This window comes from Sorex fumeus, unplaced genomic scaffold (genome assembly GCF_029834395.1).
Source record: "Sorex fumeus unplaced genomic scaffold, SorFum_2.1 ptg000009l, whole genome shotgun sequence".
Classification (NCBI taxonomy): Eukaryota; Metazoa; Chordata; class Mammalia; order Eulipotyphla; family Soricidae; genus Sorex; species Sorex fumeus.
In genome coordinates, this window is record NW_026606066.1 from 22,024,176 (window position 1) to 22,037,669 (window position 13,494).

The window sequence follows — 13,494 nt, forward strand, 5'->3', positions numbered from 1 at the left end:
TGTCACCATTCCCAAAGACACTTTGGAGATGCAGAATTCAGGTTTGTTAAAACTTACAGTTTTTTTTTTTTTGCTTGTTTGCTTATTTTGTGGGCCTCGCCGCTGTGCCCAGGGCTTACTTCAAGCTCTGCACTCAGGGATCATTCCTGGTACGGCTTAGGAAACTATATGGGGTGCTGGGGATTGAGCCCTGGTTGCTGCACACAGGACAAATGTCCTATCTGCTGTACTATTACTCAGGTCCAGGATTTGATAAGACTTTAAGGGGTGCCAACACTAACCCAGAGAAGGCTAAGCCTCCTTAGAAGAGATGCAGTAGTAACAAAAGGTCTTAAAAAGCACAAAAAAGACTACTGAAAGTTCCTTTGACAACACCACCTTAGAAAAAGTCTTATTAACAAAGCCCAAGGTCTGGAAAGTTTAGGGAAAACCCAAGAAAACAAACTATGCAAAAGCAAAGCAATCATTTTATCTTGCAGTCATCCACACCTCAACTTGAAATGTCTTCTTTTTCTTTGCTTACTTTGTTTTCTCTTCTTCCCTGCCTCCCTGAACCCTCTCTCTCTCTCTCTCTCTCTCTCTCTCTCTCTTTCTCCCTCCATAAAAGTATTTTAGTTCATTACTCATTTTATTCTGAAATTCTTTTTTTTTTTATTTATTGAATCACCATGGGAAAGGTTACAAAGCTTTCAGGTTTAGGTCTCAGTCATGCAAATATCAAACACATTTCCCTTTACCAAAACTTATTTTTTACCATGAAGAACCCCAATAAAACCCCACCCACCACCCCTCCCAGTCCCTGTGGGGCAGATGAATTCTAGTTAACACTCTATCTGCTTTGATTAGATTCATTGTTTCAATAAAAGATTCACCACTATTATTTAGAGTTTACCCCTCCCCCAAATCAGACATGCTGAAAAAGCATTGTGAAGTGATTTGCTTTCTACAGCTGGGTTCAAGAATTAAATGTTGGTTTTGGATTTCTGCTATTTCACTTATTGACCCTGGAAGTATTTCTACTGAAAGTCAAATAGTTAAGAAATTGGTTTCTGTGCACTGGAGACGTGGCCGTGCTGGAGAGCCACTAGTGGGGGGCAACTGGTGGCCTCGGTAGGGTGTGAAGGGTGGACCGAAACGCCCCCCTTCCCATGAGGTTTTAGTCGCCCCCAGTACCCCGGCTCATACCTGCTGTCCACAAGGCTCCCATGCGGCCGCCATCTTTCTTTCCAGAGAGGAGAAGGCGACTGGGGCAACACCCTTTCCCCTCTGGACAGACCTGATGGCCTGGATTAACGCATAGTCCATTCACTTTTCTGCTCCAAGCTGCCGGGTTCTGCATTAAGTTCTTGTGCTTCTGGGGCCGTGGTCGTGCTGGAGAGCCGCTCGTGGGGAGCAACTGGTGACCTCGGTAGGGCGTGAAGGATGGACTGGAACGCCCCCCTTCCCATGAGGTTTTAGTCGCCCCTACACCCCCGGCTCATACCTGCTGTCCACAAGGCTCCCATGTGGCCGCCATCTTTCTTTCCAGAGGGAGGAGGGCGGAAGGGACCAACACCCTTTCCCCTCCGGGCAGACCTGATGGCCTGGATTAACGCATAGTCCTTTCACTCTTCTGCTCCAAGCTGTTGGGTTCTGCATTAAGTCCTTGTGCTTCTGGGGCCGTGGTCGTGCTGGAGAGCCGCTCGTGGGGAGCAACTGGTGACCTCGGTAGGGCGTGAAGGACGGACTGGAACGCCCCCCTTCCCATGAGGTTTTAGTCGCCCCTACACCCCTGGCTCATACCTGCTGTCCACAAGGCTCCCATGTGGCCGCCATCTTTCTTTCCAGAGGGAGGAGGGTGGAAGGGACCAACACCCTTTCCCCTCCGGGCAGACATGATGGCCTGGATTAACGCATAGTCCTTTCACTCTTCTGCTCCAAGCTGTTGGGTTCTGCATTAAGTCCTTGTGCTTCTGGGGCTGTGGCCGTGCTGGAGAGCCGCTCGTGGGGGGCAACTGGTGACCTCGGTGGGGCGTGAAGGACGGACTGGAACGCCCCCCTTCCCATGAGGTTTTAGTCGCCCCTACACCCCCGGCTCATACCTGCTGTCCACAAGGCTCCCATGTGGCCGCCATCTTTCTTTCCAGAGGGAGGAGGGTGGAAGGGACCAACACCCTTTCCCCTCCGGGCAGACATGATGGCCTGGATTAACGCATAATCCTTTCACTTTTCTGCTCCAAGCTGCTGGGTTCTGCATTAAGTCCTTGTGCTTCTGGGGCTGTGGCCGTGCTGGAGAGCCGCTCGTGGGGGGCAACTGGTGGCCTCGGTAGGGTGTGAAGGGTGGACCGAAACGCCCCCCTTCCCATGAGGTTTTAGTCGCCCCCACATCCCCGGCTCATACCTGCTGTCAACAACGCTCCCATGTGGCCGCCATCTTTCTTTCCAGAGGGAGGAGGTCGGAAGGGACCAACACCCTTTCCCCTCCGGGCAGACATGATGGCCTGGATTAACGCATAGTCCATTCACTTTTCTGCTCCAAGCTGCCGGGTTCTGCATTAAGTCCTTGTGCTTCTGGGGCCGTGGTCGTGCTGAAGAGCCGCTCATGGGGAGCAACTGGTGACCTCGGTAGGGCGTGAAGGACGGACCGGAACGCCCCCCTTCCCATGAGGTTTTAGTCGCCCCCACATCCCCGGCTCATACCTGCTGTCCACAAGGCTCCCATGTGGCCGCCATCTTTCTTTCCAGAGGGAGGAGGGTGGAAGGGACCAACACCCTTTCCCCTCCGGGCAGACATGATGGCCTGGATTAACGCATAGTCCTTTCACTCTTCTGCTCCAAGCTGTCGGGTTCTGCATTAAGTCCTTGTGCTTCTGGGGCCGTGGCCGTGCTGGAGAACCGCTCGTGGGGGGCAACTGGTGACCTCGGTAGGGCGTGAAGGACGAACCGGAACGCCCCCCCTTCCCATGAGGTTTTAGTTGCCCCCACAGTCCCGGCTCATACCTGCTGTCCACAAGGCTCCCATGTGGCCGCCATCTTTCTTTCCAGAGGGAGGAGCGTGGAAGGGACCAACACCCTTTCCCCTCCGGGCAGACATGATGGCCTGGATTAACGCATAGTCCATTCACTTTTCTGCTCCAAGCTGCTGGGTTCTGCACTAAGTCCTTGTGCTTCTGGGGCCGTGGCCATGCTGGAGAGCCACTCGCGGGGGGCAACTGGTGACCTCGGTAGGGCGTGAAGGACGGACCGGAACACCCCCCTTACCATGAGGTTTTAGTCGCCCCCACTCCCCCGGCTCATGCCTGCTGTCCACAAGGCTCCCATGTGGCCGCCATCTTTCTTTCCAGAGAGGAGAGGGCGAATGGGGCAACACCCTTTCCCCTCTGGACAGTCATGATGGCCTGGATTAACGCATAGCCCGTTCACTTTTCTGCTCCAAGCTGCTGGGTTATGCATTAAGTCCTTGTGTTTCTGGCGCTGTGGCCGTGCTCCAAACTTAACTATGATTTTCAGAGAGAAATGTTGGGTGGTTTACTTTGTATATATGGATCACTTTGTATAGAGAGATATCGCGCGGCCGCTTATGCGGCCGCGCGGTTTTGAAAAAAAGTCCTAGTTCCCGCATACTCGAGCTGTGGTTGTAGAGGCTTCTGGTCACCAGGGTTCCATCTGGGGGAGGCGGGATGCGGTACCTACCCCATCTGGGGCTTCCCGATGATCTCGGCTCTTTTTGGAACCTGTTTTTTTTTTTTCCTTCGGGATCTGTGGATCCCGCCCTCCATGTTGTCCTTCTCTTTGGCTGAATGCTGTAAATATGGCGCTGGGGGGCGGGCTGTGGGTGTGACTTCCGGAATCAGAGGTTACCTGGGAGGTGTAGTCCCGGGAGATTTGAGGAAAAGTCCTAGTTCCCGCATACTCGAGCTGTGGTTGTAGAGGCTTCTGGTCACTGGGGTTCCATCTGGGGGAGGCGGGATGCGGTACCTACCCCAACTGGGGCTTCCCGATGATCTCGGCTCTTTTTGGAACCTGTTTTTTTTTTTTTTCCTTCGGGATCTGTGGATCCCGCCCTCCATGTTGTCCTTCTCTTTGGCTGAATGCTGTAAATATGGCGCTGGGGGGCAGGCTGTGGGTGTGACTTCCGGAATCAGAGGTTACCTGGGAGGTGTAGTCCCGGGAGATTTGAGGAAAAGTCCTAGTTCCCGCATACTCGAGCTGTGGTTGTAGAGGCTTCTGGTCACCGGGGTTCCATCTGGGGGAGGCGGGATATTCTGAAATTCTTTAATGTAAGTGTAGACAATTTTACTTGAGAAATGCAAAATACCCTTTTCCTGCAAAGAATAAATGCTCACTCCTGCCCCAGGCCGTGGTTCCCCAACTCTCGGTGGTGGGGACCAGTTCCTATAGTTCTGCAGATCAAGAAGCCTTGAATGCAGTTTGACATTGCCTTAAGGAGCTAGTCAGATCTCTTCTGAGCTCTACATGCACATGTCCACTTTGGGCAAGTGCTCATGGCCAACTTCATCAGTCCTAACTGCCCCAGTTTTCCTCCTATCCCCCTCCTCCACCATAAGCACTTCCCCAGTGGTGGTTCAGCCAGGAGGGCAGTGACATTCTCTCTATTATACTATTGCCCCAATTCACCATGCCTCCACCAACATCACTATTATGACTTTGGAAGAAAAGAAGTACCAGAACAGATAATTCAAGAAAATTGTTCTTCACATAATGGATTTATTTTTCATTTTTTTATGGAGCAGAGAATAAAGTGAGTTTTTATTATTAACCAGAGTAGGACTTGATATATATACACATATATATAACAATTATATCAATATCCATATAGAAGAGGGGAAGACAAAGTATCAGAATCTTCTGCATGCATTTTATTTTTTTAAAATTTTTTAATTTTTATTAGTGAAACACCATGAGGTACAGTTATAGACTTACAAATTTTTGTGCTTGGGTTTCAGTTATACAATGATTGACTACCCATACCTCCAACGGTGCCCATTCCCCATCTCCAATGCTCCCAGCATCCCTCCCACCCCCTCACCCCCCATCCCACTCCACCCCTGTGGCAGGGCATTCCCTTTTGTTCTCTCTCCCTTTGGGTGCTGTGGTTTGCAAAAGAGGCATTGAGTGACTATCATGTTTGGTCTATAGTCAATTTTCAGCATTCATCTCTCATCCTGGGAGGGTCCTCCTAACACCCTTTACTTGGTGCTCCCCTCTCTATCTGAGCTGCCTTCTCCCTCAGCATGTGCGGCTGGCCTCAAAGCCATGGAGTGAACCTCCTGGTACTTATTTCGGCTATTTTTGGGTGTTAGTCTCCCAATTTGTTACTTTATATTCCCCAGATGAATGCAATCTTTCTATGTCTGTCCATCTCTTTCTGACTCATTTCGCTTATCATGATACTTTCCATGTAGTACCACTTGTATGTAAATTTCATGACTTCATCTTTTCTAACAGCTGCATAGTACTCCATTGTGTAGATGTACTAAAGTTTCTTTAACCAGTCATCTCTTCTCAGGCCCTAGGGGTTTTTTTTTCCAGATTTTGGCTATTGTAAATAGTGCAGCAATGAATATAGAAGTGCAGATGTCATTTCTACCATACTTTTTTTGCCATGCCGGGATATATTCCCAGGAGTGGTATTGCTGGGTCAAATGGGAGCTCAATTTCTAATTTTTGGAGAATCGTCCATACTGTTTTCCAAAAGGGCTGAACCAGTAGACATTCCCCCTAGCAGTGAAGGAGGGTCCCTTTCTCACCACATCCGCACCAGCACCAGTTGCTTTTGTTCTTTTGGATGTGGGCCAGTCTCTGTGGTGTGAGATGATATCTCATTATTGTTTTGATCTGTATCTCCCTGATGATGTAGAGCATTTTCTCATGTGCCTTTTAGCCATTCAAATTTCTTCTTTGGGAAAGTTTCTGTTCATTTCATCACCCCATTTTTTGATGGGGTTGGATGTTTTCTTCTTGTAGAGTTCAACCAGTGCTTTGTATATCCTTGATATCAACTCTTTATCAGATGCGTATTGGGTAAATATCCTTTTCCATTCTGTCAATTGTCTTTGTATTCTTGTAATTGTTTCTTTTGAGGTGCAGAAGCTTTTTAATTTAAGATAGTCCCATTTGTTTATCTCTGTTTCCACTTGGTTGGTCAGTGGAGTATCGTCTTTGAAGATACCACTAGCCTCAATATTCTGGAGGGTTTTGCCGACCTTGTCTTCAATGTATCTTATGGATTTTGGCCTGATGTTGAGATCTTTAATCCATTTTGATCTGATTTTTATGCATGGTGTTAGGTCACAAAATGGATTTAATAAAAAAGCAGTATATCATAAAAGGAATCATCCTTTAGCTCTTGGTTTGACTTGGAGTCTTTGGAGTCTTTTATTTTCTTCACAGTTAAAAAAAAACGTAAAAAGTGTTGACAATATGAGACTGACACTCAAGGATAGTAGAGACAGGACCAGGAATATTGATCCATGGTTGGTAATCTGCATCATGAGCTGGGGGAGAAGGCAGGTGGAATAGAAAAAGGATCACTAAGTCAGTGATGGTTGGAGGAATTGTTCGGGATGGGAGATGTGTGCTGAAAGTAGATAAAGGACTAAACATGATGACCTCTCAGTATCTGTATTGCAAACCATAATTTCCCATAGTAGTGAGAGTGTATGGGGCAAATTTTCTGCCATAGACACAGGGGGAGGGGTAGGATGAGGGGGGCGGATACTTGGGGGCATTGGTGGTGGAAAATGTACACTGGTGGAGGGATGGGTCTTTGATCATTATTTGACTGAAACTCAAACATGAAAACTCTGTAACTACATCTCACAGAAACTCAATTAAAAAAAAAAACTTAAAACCTTTAGCATGGTAGAGTTAAAAAATTGCCAAATTCTTTCCTTCCCAAAAAGAAGCATAAATTATACAAAATTATCAAAAATAACCATTTTAATGACTTTAAAATCAATCAAAGTGTTAGAAAATACTAAAAAACTTTTATTCATGAAAAACTGTTTAAAAACATGTCAAATGGATGGACTCATATACAAATACTACTTATTTTATAATTAAATTTATATAAAATACTAGAGAAGTCAAAGACATAAAGCTAGAAAAGAGCTTTGTGTTTTTCTGGGCTTATGAAAGAAAATAAACCATTAAGTACACAAAGGCACAAGGTAATTTCAGAGTTGAGGGAGATGTTGAAAATTGATTGGGGTGATGGCTCCACAGTTTTTGAAATTTAGTAGTGTTCACTGAATATTTTTTTACAATTTTACAAATTATAAAAGGTTACAAATCTTTTACAAATTTACAGTTGTGAATTTTAGGACTTTAAATTGTCAAAATTTTCAGTGACTTAGAAGAAAATAACATTTTCCAATAACTCAGAAAACATTCAATAATGCTGAGAAAGATAGTTGTATGTATAACACAAAATTAACCATCTTAGTCATTTTAAGTGTATGGTTCAAAGGCAATAAGTACAGCTACATTGTTATATGGCCAGCTCCACACTCATCTCCACAACTCTTCAACTTGCACAACTGAAACTATATTCATGGAGCAGTAACTATACTCCATTCTTCAACACTCACGACACCACTATTCTACTGTCTCTTCAACATTGACTACTATAATGCCTCATAGAGGCAAAGCCATAATGTCTCTGTCCTTTCATTACTGACTTGTTTCTTTAATTAAAATATGCTTTTATGTTTCTTCTTTGGTGTAGTACATATAAAATTTATTTCCCTTTTAAGGTTGAATAATATTCCTTTATAGGGTGTGATGGTTAATTTTATCTTTCACCTTGACTGGGTCACACTATAGCCAGATACTTGGTTAATGTTTTTTGAGCTCTGTGAAAATGTTTTGAATGATATTGACATTTAAACTGGTAATATTTTTCTTTTTTTTTTGGTTTTGGGACCACACTCAGCAGCACTCAGGGCTTCCTCCTGGCTCTGCACTTAGAGATCACTTCTGGTGGGGCATGAAGGACCATATAGAATCTTGAGATAGAAACTGGGTAGTCTGCATGCAAGAATAGCATCCTAACTGCTGTACTATAACTCCAGCCCCTCAACTGGCAATCTCTGAGAGTGTCCTATATAAAGTGATTCAACCTTATAGATGCTTACACTGCAAAAATAATGAATGGATGAATGAATAAATAAATAACATGAAATAAAACAAAAATTTCAAATAATTTATAATTAAAAACATGTAAGGATATAGTGATTGAGAAAGCTTATTGAAGAGCCTACAGTAGAGGCTGGAGTTATAAATTGGGTTGGATTTTCTCAGTCCCCCAAAGTTCAAAGGAAAAATTTTTCTCCATTTCAAATAAGAAAATCTTGGGAATGAATCACTTTTGCACCCCTTCTCACTCCCTCAATTTTTTTATACTGATCTGAAGTGTAATTTCTCAAACCTTTCTTCAATCCTACTGGATTAAAGACTAGAAATGGGTCCCAATAACCTGTTTTAGCAGGACATTTTTGATTAAACAATAAAGTCTGGGAGCCACAGGCTCACTTAGTAGGTACTCTTTAATCCATCCATAAAATACAAACTCAGCTATAAAATATTTTTTTCTCTACTGTGAAAAAAATGAAGGTCGCTGCTCAATGGGGAATTCGATTGGGTCCTTTATGGATCCTAGTAAAAGGAGATACATGTGTGGTTCACGGTCATTTCTAGAGAAGGAGGCTTGATTAAACTAATGGAGGGGGTGCCTGGAACAGCCCTAGCTGGATCACTTAAAATAGTATCATTATGGAATGCCAATATTCCTGGGATGCTGGCCAGAATAGAGGTAATTATTTTCTAAAAGTCACTCAGGTCTAAACTTTGTCTGACATAAATCCACTTTATATAGCAAGGTGACATTGAAAAGATTTCAAATACAATTTATTTTAGGGAAGCAGATAAGCTTGTGCTAAAAGGATAATGACCATGAAAAGAGACAATTCCATTTATTGCTACTGTATCAGTAACACAAACTAAAGTTAAACATCTCTGAATAATGTATCAGCCTTTGGAATTAACTAAAAGAAAGGCAATTGCACTGGATTTGGAGACACATTGGAGCATTAAGATATTTTAAAATAGCTTATTAAGAGAAGGGTTGGGGATATAGCTCAAATGGTAGAGATATGTCTAGCATGTGTGTGAGACCTATATTTGACCCCCAGCACTGCATGTCTCCCTATTCCCCAGATCCCCTCCTCCCCGTCTTCACCCACCCCACACAAAAGCACCTACAGAAGTGTCCCAGCTGGTCCTGGAGTTCCACTAGACTTAGTACTGGATCCCTGGATCCAAGCTTTAAACTGTCAGACCCACACTGCCATAGCCAAGAATCTTGAGGAGTGGTTCCAGTTGGTTCCAGGACCCCTGAGCACCACTGACTGTGGCCCCTAAAATAAAAAAGTAATTGAGAGGAAATAAAATACTTATAGAAAGGAAATCGTGTGGGAGACTGGATAAATATTCCATGAAAACTGGATGGGATAACTGGATTTTATGCTACACTTAATCTGTGTGGGTCAGGGATTACACTGGAAAGTTTGTAGAAATCTGTAGCTTTCTTCCAAGAAGTGCACTATAATATTTTGCATACAATTTTAAGAAACTTAGTGATCTTTAGATAAATCCAATTCTAGCTTTAGATCTGGCTTAGTGGTGGAGAGAGTTGGCTAAAATTCAACCTAAGTGCATACTTGGGTTAAAGATTTCTTAAAGATTTTTTTCTCATTAGAGGTGCATTTACCAGCACAGAAGAGGTTTATACATTGAATGGAATATGAAGGAAAAATAAAAATTGAAAGAGCTTTTCTAAAGCTAGAAGAAAACATGTTGAAGATTTTAGTAGTTGGCTCTACGGTTTTTTGAAGACCTTCCCCCATGTTGACGGTATCTGACTTGACTCCAAGCTGTAATGGAATGTAAAATCAGAGATGATTTTGCTCTCTTGATGCTGTTCTTGCTCTCTCCTTGCTCTCTCTTTCTCTCGGGCTAAAGGGAACAGTCAAGACCTATTCAGTGCATTAGCTGAGTATGCATTATAAGAAGGAGAGAGGAAGAAAGATGGGGATAGAGATGGAAAAGGAGAACAAGAAAAAAGAGAAAGGAGAAAAGAAGGAAGAGACAGATGTCAATATGTAAAAGAGAAGCAGAAGAAGAATAGTGTAGAAGAGTAACATTTTTCACTTTGCATTGCCTCTACTCTGATAAAAAATATTCACAATTATCCTGGTTTGATCCCTACCACCACAAATGGTACCCGAAGCAGCCAGGAGTAGCCCCCGAACGCAAAATCAGGAGTAAGCCCTGAGCCTCACCAAATGTGGCCGGAATGACCTCCCCAACCTCCCCAAAGGAACAATTTGAGAGAAAGCACTGTTAAAGAAATTTTGATATAAAAGGGCATTTCTGAAGAAATGGATATATGCTAAGTTATGATCAAACTAAGAATGATGAACTACGATTAATAAAGAGATATAACAGACCTTGGTAGAAGGCAAAAGAAATGAAGGTGCTTTTGCTTTGGTTAATACCCCATAGTCCACCGTACTATTTAGTTCCTCAGGAGATCATCAGAGCCTCTATTATAACTACCTAAAATAAAAAGTTAATGTGCAGGTGCTTTCATCACAGTCCACAGACTCTGAAGTATTGAATGATCAGGAATATTAATTTTTAATAAGACAAAATTGATATTATTCATCTCTGATTTAGGGACAATACATTTCTGAATAAAATTTATATTGTAAAATATATAGCTCAAATAGTTCTGGGGAAAAGGACAAGGCAAAGTAATGTTCTTCTTTATGGCTCATTAAAGAGATTATGGAAATTATGGTCCCTGAATATGCAAAACAAAAAAGCCAGAAGTATAGCTTTGGAATAGTGTAATGCCTGAATAAATTGATTCATCTATGGTAAGCAAGCATATGCCTTCATTTAAACTCAATGAATAGTAAGAAGTATGAAATCACAGGATACACAAGATTCATTTTTTTTTTAGTTTTGGGGCCACACCCAGAAGTGCTCAGGAGTTACTTCTGGTTCTGTGCTCTAAGATCACTCTTGGTGGGCTTCGGGGACCATATGGAGTGCTGGAGATCCAACCCTGGTCAGCCATATGCGAGGCAAGCACCTACCCACTGTACTATCTGGCCCCAAAGATTATTTTATTTCTTGCTTAGATGTTACATATACTACTACTGACATAGGATTACTCAGTTTGTTTTGAGACAGACCGAACATAAAAACCAATAATAATGATCAGATCAAATAACAGATATCTGATAAACCAAATAATAAAACGGTGGCCCACAATCTCTGAAACAATCTCCCCAGAGTGGTTACGACTTAGTCAATGACCAATAATTTCCCTGTTTGTCACTGCTTTCAGTTCAAGAACAATTACAAAAATACATAGGCGTTCTTCCAACCAATCACATAGAATGTTCTTCACTAGTGAACCCACTTCCAACTTGCCCATGCCAACAACTTCCAATCAGAACATACCTGATATCTTTCTTGATTTCACTGTAATTTTCCTAGTCTCCCAAGTGCACTTAAGTCCTTGGAAAATGCAAATGTTAATTGCTGACTCTTGCTATAGTAATATTAGGATAACAATCTGTTTGTTATAATTTGGTGTTCTTCACTTATGTCCATACTTAACTGTATCTAGAGAAGAAACTGTCTACAAAATAGGGCCATCAGTAATAAGACATGAAAAGGAGCTACCTTCATGCACATTTTGGTGCCACTTGATATCTTTTGGGAATATCTCAGACTGAGTTGGTAACAGTAATCCTGGAGTGACAGTAGTTCTAAAACACTGAGTCTCTGATATTAAATATAGGATGAGTCATATAACAGAACTTTAAAGTAGTGAGAAATAGTGTCTCTTAGTGATTTGGCAGCTGTCCAGAGGTGTTTCCATGTCAATCATTTGTCTCTCAAGACAATACAGAAAAGCTTTGTAGCTGGCATGGGTGAATCAGAGGTCTTGGTAGTTGAAAACACTTGATAAAGTTTATTATGGCATTAATCTATCTTCGTCTTGAAGCTGCTTCTACTACTATTAGAGTTAGACATTGGTAAACTGGACACAGAATAGTCCAGGAAAAAGATTGCTCTGGAAATGATATTTCATTTCCAAATAGGGATCTAGCACTAAAGTGACCTGGAGTAAGTTCCTTGCCTATTTCCTAACTGCTAAATGAGGGATACTGAATGCTGATATTAAAATTTCCTGTAAAATATAGTATTTTAAAGGAAAATAATGGGGAAGAACATAAATGCAAAACCTTTAGAACAGAGTTTTCAGTACTATTAATCTACCCAAATATTTTATCACTTGGTATCATTTGATATCATTTGATATCAAATCTTACATCAGCACACGAGTAGAAAAACCTAACCTGGGAAAATAGCGAAACATAGGAGATCCAATGCTTTCCGTCAGAAATTGTAGAAATAATAAAGGCACTGGTAAAACTCTCAGTGTGAATGTGGATTAAAAAATGACATAATATGACTTACAATTCCACCTGTGATTTTCAAACTATTCTTCTCACTGACAGAAGCCAGTTTATATTTTAAGATCCTTCCACATGAGCTCACAGAAAAATCAATGCGGAAAGTTGCACTGGTCTCTCTTATTTCTCAAGGAGAGCATTTGAATTGTCACCATTGTTTCCTTTCCTCTGATTCACAACACCAAAATCATATACAAACAATCACCAATTGCATAATTTCTCATTAGATTATGGTTTCTTTAATTTTAAAGATTTTCTGATGTCTTAAGAAGTTGGACTATACAGAGAAATAATTTAACAGAAAAATATAGTTAATATGATAATTTACACACATTAAATGTCACTGAACCTTCTTTTAGTTTCACTTCAGATAGAGGATGAAGTAGAATAGTAAAAGGATAGGTAATACTTTAGCATATTAACTTTCTTTTCTTTAAATACCAACACTTAAGTCCCATCACTAGAAATTTCACTTTGGTAGGATAATGGTATGATATTTTTAAAAGGGTACAGTATAGTATTTTTTAAAAACAACTAAAAAATATTTTCATGATAGTCAAACCAAGCTCCCGGAAGAGAACAAGGCAGAGCCTCCTCCCCCCGCTCCTGGCTGTCCTCGCCGGGGCCCCCTGGAGGAGGGCGGGTTGAGTTTCCCTCTCCACCCTGAGCAGAGCCCTGACGGCTGAAGGCCTCCGGGATCCAGCCAAAGTCATGCTGAGACCACTCTCCACACACTTGGATGAGATCTCCAAGCCTGCTTGATTCAGGACTGGGCCTCCTCCACCCAGCTCCCCCACCTTCCAGTAGCTAGACAGTTACAGCCACCAACTGCTGTATAACCCCATCAATGGTCATCCAGAGACTAAAGCACCAAGCTGCTGGAAGACTATAAAATCAAGAATTCGCGGCCACACGACCTCTTATTCTCTAGTTCTCA